The sequence below is a fragment of the Oncorhynchus nerka genome, linkage group LG22 (assembly GCF_034236695.1).
Source record: "Oncorhynchus nerka isolate Pitt River linkage group LG22, Oner_Uvic_2.0, whole genome shotgun sequence".
In the NCBI taxonomy this organism is placed as follows: domain Eukaryota; kingdom Metazoa; phylum Chordata; class Actinopteri; order Salmoniformes; family Salmonidae; genus Oncorhynchus; species Oncorhynchus nerka.
This window is the reverse complement of record NC_088417.1, coordinates 70,939,632-70,947,353: the sequence shown is the minus strand read 5'-3', so window position 1 is coordinate 70,947,353 and position 7,722 is coordinate 70,939,632.

Below are 7,722 nucleotides of genomic sequence, written 5' to 3'. Positions count from 1 at the left end.
GTCATGAAGCAGCAGCTATCCCCACCGACAAAATACACATCCAGGTCTGAGCAGATTGTGCCGCCCATGTCCGTGTTTGCAAATGGCCCTGCCCGCTTCCACCTGAACAAAATCTAATTTCCTCCATGACTATTCCTTCACAATATTACTGCCACACAACACACCCAGGAGCTGGATTCAATCCGTATCGCAGAAGCATCGGGGGAATTCCACGTTACAGCTCGAAATTCAAAGACAATGTTCCATGACACGGATTGAATCCAGCCCCCACCCTGTACACAGCCCCATTAAAGTATTCCACTCCACTCCACACCAAACACCAAATCAACACAAGGGCCCAAAATTATTTTCTTAGGGCTAGATTCTGTCAGATCTGCTCTAGCCAACAACCGCATTAGAGCTGTCAAATCCACAAGCGGCTCTCGGCATTCTACCTAAAGCGGACATTGCCATTGGCTGCACGGAGACGCATTAAGAGAAATCCCTTACGGCCTTGTTTACAAGCTTGAACACTTGAATGTGAGATGTTATCTATACCTCAGTTAGGCTGATAGAAATTATCATTATTTTGTTGAATGATTTTCAATTTGAGGTTGATTATTTCTATATAGCATACACTCTCTCTTTCTGAACTTCTATCGTGAGTGAGGTGGGTGTGGCTTCATGACGACGATCACAGAAGCAGCTGTTCACCGATTTGAAAGCTCCAACACAGTAACACCTCTGACACCGCCAACTCAGTCCCGCTGGTTAACGCTTAATCCGATTGAATCTAGGCCTTACTTTGACAATACTAAATCCATTTGATTTGTAAAATGTCATAACTCATATTTATCCATTTCATCACCAGGGAGGTTGAACAGGCTCTGAAAGCTAATAATGCTGATATCTTGGAGCTACAATATAATAAACTCCGGAATGTGTCATAAGCACTTGAAACTATCTTTACTGATTTTCCGTGTACCCCGTGAAGTTATCTTTTTTTAGATGGCGATCCTTTCAAATGCGGTGTTGAAAGATTATAATCAGCACTATGGATTGTCTTAGGAGTAATGTCATGAATAAACCATAAAAGGCAACATTGTAGTTCATGCATGAGTAGTAGTACATTCCTATTGAGTAGTAGGACAAATGACCTGAGATCATTGGATCATCAGGGGACCTGATGCAAAGCTATGTGGGGACACTGTGCTTTGTAGCTGGCTATTTGGATATCTTTCTTTTGTTTTTTTTGTCATGAGTTTATCTAAACTGGATTGAGACCTGAAATAAGTGTCAACATTCAGGGAAAAGTGGAGAATTGTATTCTAACTGTAGGACGTCCAAATAGGGTTTGAAATATAAACAGGCATGATGTATTTTTTTTAATTAAAAAGCTTATCCATGCTCTAATATTAGATAGCAACACAGAACAGCTAAATAAGCTGGTTAGATAAACATGTTCAAAATGCAAAACAAAATACATATTCTTCTCTTGCCTATTGCTTTGAGTTGTGTGTTTGCAATATCAACAGTCCCAGTAGCATCTTATCATTTTAATTCATTTAAAATCCTCATCACATGTCCACCTACACCTTACTTTGGCTTCATTTACAAACCTTTAGCTAGCTCAAGCAGAACGTACAACCAAAGACACTGGTAACCTTTCATCTGTGGTGGGACTGTTAGCTAGCAAGCTACTAACCAGCATGCCCACAAAAACACACTGTGTTGTGAATGGATGCCATAGTGTAAAGTATACTTTGCACTATTTGCAGAAGAATGAAGACATTCGACAGTGGTTGCTGCTTTTCATTTTGGGTGGATAGGCTGCACCGAAAATTACTATTATGTCACACGTGTGCGTGCAACTGGGGAGAACATTCGATGGGTCTTTCCAGGATGCTAATCCTGAAGACAAATGCTGTACCATTACGGACAGTGGTCAGTGGATCTTGCAAGCACTGACCTAAATGTAAGTATCATGAGTCTGACAAGGGAGCCAACATGATAGTTCGTTGGTGATGTGGACACCAAGGAACTTGAAACACTTGACCCGCTCCACTACAGGCCTATCGATGTTACTGGGGGCCTGTTCGGCCCGCCTTTTCCTGTAGTCCACGATCAGCTCCTTTGTCTTGCTCACATTGAGGGAGAGGTTGTTGTCCTGGCACCACACTGCCAGGTCTCTGACCTCCTCCCTATATGCTGTCTCTTTGTTGTCGGTGATCAGGCCTACCACTGTTGTGTCGTCAGCAAACTTAATGATGGTGTTGGAGTTGTGTTTGGCCACGCAGTCGTGGGTGAACAGGGAGTACAGGAGGGGACTAAGTACACACCCCTGAGGGGTCCCAGTGTTGAGGATCAGCGTGCCAGACGTGATGTTGCCTAATCTTACCACCTGGGGGGGCGGCCCGTCAGGAAGTCCAGGATCCAGTTGCAGAGGGAGGTGTTTAGTTCCAGGGTCCTTAGCTTAGTGATGAGCTTCGTGGACACTATGGTGTTGAACGCTGAGCTGTAGTCAATGAACAGCATTCTCACATAGATGTTCCTTTTGTCCAGGTGGGAAAGGGCAGTGTGGAGTGCTATTGAGATGACGTCTTCTGTGGCTCTGTTGGGGCAATATGCGAATTGGAGTGGGTCTAGGGTATTTGGGATGATGCTGTTGGTCTGAGCCATGACCAGCCTTTCAAAGCACTTCATGGCTACCAACGTGAGTGCTATGGGTGGTAATCATTTAGGCAGGTTACCTTCGCTTCATTGGGCACAGGGACTATGGTGGTTTGCTTGAAACATGTAGGTATTACTGACTCAGTCAGGGAGAGGTTGAAAATATCAGTGAAGACACTTGCAGTTGGTCCACGCATGCTTTGAATACATGTCCTGGTAATCCACCTGGCCCCGCGGCTTTGTGAATGTTGACCTGTTTAAAGATCTTGCTCACATCGGCTACCGAGAGCGTTATCACCGAATCATCCAGAACAGCTGGTGCTCTTTTTCATGCTTCAGTTTTATTTGCCTCGAAGTGAGCATAAAAAGCCTTTAGCTCGTCTGGTAGGCTCGCGTCGCTGGGCAGCTCGTGTCTGGGTTTCCCTTTGTAGTCCATAATAGTTTTCAAGCCCTGCCACATCCGACGAGTGTCAGAGCCTGTGTAGTAGGACTCCCCAGTTTTTAAGCCTGTATTTAATCCTGTATCCTGTATCCTCCAATCTTAATCCTGTATTGACGCTTTGCTTGTTTGATGGTTCGTCTGAGGGCATAGCGGGATTTCTTTTAAATCAATGTTATTAATTTCAAATCTGCATCAATTGAGCATTTCAGGCACACAAAAATTTGAAAAGTTTCACAAAAACGTGCACAACCAAATATTGTATCACTTGCGGTAGTTTTTGGAAACATAAGGAACGTATCTTTCATATCAGTGACAAATAATAATAACAAATAAATAAGGTTAAATTACTACACACCTTTATGGGGTTAGGGATAGTGTTCCCACACGGCCATTTCTCCATGTTGCAGTGCTTGTTTACGGAAGACAAAGGGAAGACATCATTGGCTATCTAGCATGCTCCAAACACCTGTGTGTAAGCGTTACAGAGTAGGAAGTGTAGTTCGTCAACTGGAGGCAGACACAGCTGTTGATCTGTACAAAACTGCTACAGTAAGTGTATCTTTTTGAAAGATTCTTTCTCTCTGATATGAAAGATACAGCCAGGTCTTTCAAGATTGACTTCAAAATTGGACGTCTATCCATGTCCTGAGGAAGTCAGGAAATGAAGTCATGGGCATAATCTCATGACTCTGGATCAGAAGGTTCTGTTTTTATCCCAGTTATTGACACTGGTTTTTTATTCTTGTTTTAGCTCTTACCTTAACCCTATCCCAAACCTTAACCCCATTCTTAACCATTCGGAATGAGTGCCTAGAATGAGCAACTTAAAAATTGGACTTTTGGAGAACGTGGGTGAACGTCTAACTGCACTGAGACTGAACTTGTTGGAAAGATAAGGGGAATATCAGCGTCTTTCGGAAAACCATTTGAAAGCGATGATTATTGACTTTTCTAAACGTTAAAGCCTCAGAATTATAGTTCAGAAGGAATAAAATGTTGACAAATGTAACTGCTGAAACCCCTACATATGGAGAAGAAGGGTTTTCGAGAGCTAGGTGGCCAGGTGCCTATTATTGGGTGTGTGCATTAACAATTAACCTTTTGAAGCTAAGCATCATTACACTGCTCTAATTATTATTTTTAATGTCAAATGACGTCTCACCATTATTTCTCACCTTTATTTTTCATGAGTGTTTATGTCGATCAATATTTTGGCTATGCTGGCCTATTGTAAATGATCAAATACATGTCTGATCAATACATACAATTCAAAACATATTGTTATTTTTTTATGCTAATACAGAGGCACCAATAAATTGTCCAGTACATTTATTGTATGCTGTTTTTATGTACATTCCCTTATGTTGAAGCTTCTAAGGTGACTCAGGCCTTACTAATTATTGTGAAGAAGTCTATCAGTGAACTGTATTCTGTAAATTAGTAAGAAAACAATAGAAATACAATTGTGTATTCCTTCAGTTCGTCTGATATTCAACAGTCCATGATCAGCTCAGAATGACACGTGGTCCATTGTTTACCTTGTTACCTGGCAAAGACCACAAGGGTGTTTCAAAGAGCTGTCAGTGAAGGCGAGCTCAACAATATAAGCTCGCCGCCCACTGAACCTGTTATCAGTGGTGTAAAATACTTAAGTAAAAATACTTAAGTACTACTTAAGTCGTTTTTTTTGGGTATCTGTACTTCACTATTTATACTTTTGGCTACTTTTTACGCCATACATTTTCCCTGACACCCAAAAGCACTAGTTACAATTTGAATGCTATCAGTACAGGAAAAAGTTTCAATTCACACACTTATCAAGAGAACGTCCCTGGTCATTCCTACGGCCTCTGATCTGGTGGACTCACTAAACATAAATGCTTCCTTTGTAAATAATGTCTGAGTGTTGGAGTGTGCCCCTGGCTTTCAAAAAAAGTAATAAAAAAGGAAATTGCGCCGCCTGGTTTACTAAATAAAAGGAATTTGATGTATAGAATTTACTTTACTTTGTACTTTTACTCAAGTATGACAATTGAGTACTTTTTCCACCACTGTACTTGAGTACATTTAAATCTGATACTTTTAGACTTTTACTCAAGTAGTATTTTATTGGGTTACTTTTACTTGAGTCATTTTATAGTAAGGTATCTTTACTTTTACTCAAGTACGACAATTGAGTGTGTTTTCCACCTCTGCGTGTTATTTCATGCTTCCTAATAGTTAGAGATGGGAGAAAATGTACAATATATTCAATTCTGAGCATTTTAAGAGCGGAAAACAATTATGCATGATGTTTTGGTCATTCAAAGGCAATTTTTACTTGCAAAATAGGATGACTGTGTAGGACCTTTAACCTGTTGCGACGAGCAATCCCGTATCCGGGATCCTATTTATAGCCTCAAGCTCATTACCATAACGCAACGTTAACTATTCATGAAAATCGCAAATTAAATGAAATAAATATATTTGCTCTCAAGCTTAGCCTTTTGTTAACAACACTGTCATCTCAGATTTTCTAAATATGCTTTTGAACCATAGCTAAACAAGCATTTGTGTAAGAGTATTGATAGCTAGCATAGCATTAAGCCTAGCATTCAGCATGCAACATTTTCACAAAAACAAGAAAAGCATTCAAATAAAATCATTTACCTTTGAAGAACTTCAGATGTTTTCAATGAGGAGACTCTCAGTTAGATAGCAAATGTTCAGTTTTTCCAAAAAGATTATTTGTGTAGGACAAATCGCTCCGTTTTGTTAATCACGTTTGGGTAAGAAAACCCCCCCCAAATTAAGTCATTACAACGCAAACTTTTTTCCAAATTAACTCCATAATATCGACAGAAACATGGCAAACGTTGTCTAGAATCAATCCTCAAGGTGTTTTTCACATATCTATCGATGATAAATCATTCGTGGCAGTTGACTTTCTCCTCTGAAGAAAATGGAAACGCGCATGGAGCTGGAGATTACGCAATAATTTCGACGGAGGATACCGGGCGGACACCTGGTAAATGTAGTCTCTTATGGTCAATCTTCCAATGATATGCCTACAAATACGTCACAATGCTGCAGACACCTTGGGGAAACGACAGAAAGTGCAGGCTCATTCCTGGCGCATTCACAGCCATATAAGGAGACATTGGAACACAGCGCATTCAAAATCTGGACCATTTCCTGTATGAAATTTCATCTTGGTTTCACCTGTAGCATTAGTTCTGGTGCACTCACAGATAATATCTTTGCAGTTTTGGAAACGTCAGATTTTTCTTTCCAAAGCTGTCAATTACATGCATAGTCGAGCATCTTTTCGTGACAAAATATCTTGTTTAAAACGGGAACGTTTTTTATCCAAAAATTAAAAGAGTGCCCCCTATCTCGAAGAAGTTAAAGTACGTACAGTTGAAGTCAGAAGTTTACATGCACTTAGGTTGGAGTCATTAAAACTTGTTTTTCAACCACTCCACAAATTTCTTGTTAACAAACTATAGTTTTGGCAAGCCGGTTAGGACATCGACTTTGTGCATGAAAAAATGAATTTTTCCAACAATTGTTTACAGACAGATTATTTCACTTATAACTCACTGTACAATATTTCCAGTGGGTCAGAAGTTTACATACACTAAGTTGACTGTGCCGTTAAACAGCTTGGAAAATTCCAGAAAATCATGTCATGCCTTTAGAAGCTTCTGATAGGCTAATTGACATAATTTGAGTCAATTGAAGGTGTACTTGTGCATGTATTTCAAGGCCTACCTTCAAACGCAGTGCCTATTTGCTTAACATCATGGGAAAATCAAAAGAAATCAGCCAAGACCTCAGAAAAAGATGGTAGACCTCCACAAGTCTGGTTCATCCTTGGGAGCAATTTCCAAATGCGTGAAGGTACCATGTTCGTTTGTACAAACAATAGTATGCAAGTATAAACACCATTGTACCACGCAGCCATCATACCGCTCAGGAAGGAGAAGCATTCTGTCTCAGAGAGATGAACGTACTTTGGTGCGAAACGTGAGAATCAATCCCAGAACAACAGCAAAGGACCTTGTGAAGATACTGGAGGAAACAGGTACAAAGGTATTTATATCCATAGTAAAACGAGTCCTATATAGACATAACCTGAAAGGCCGCTCAGCAAGGAAGAAGCCACTGCTCCAAAACAGCCTATAAAAAAGTCAGACTACAGTTTGCAACTGCACATGGGGACAAAGATCGTACTTTTTGGAGAAATGTCCTCTGGTCTGATGAAACAAAAATATAACTGTTTGGCCATAATGACCATCGTTATGTTTGGAGGAAAAAGGGGGAGACTTGCAAGCCGAAGAACACCAACACAACGTGAAGCACGGGGGTGGCAGCATCATGTTGTGAGGGTGCTTTGCTGCAGGAGGGACTGGTGCACTTCCCAAAATAGATGGCATCATGAGGGAGGAAAATGACGTGGCTATATTGAAGCAACATCTCAAGATCAGTCAGGAAGTTAAAGCTTGGTCACAAATTGGTTTTCCAAATGGACAATGACCCCAAGCATACTTCCAAAGTTGTAGTAAAATGGCTTAATGACATGTCGTAGCTGAATCAGAATTAGTTAGGTAACATAGATAAATAAGATGTTTTATTTACTTTCATGATAT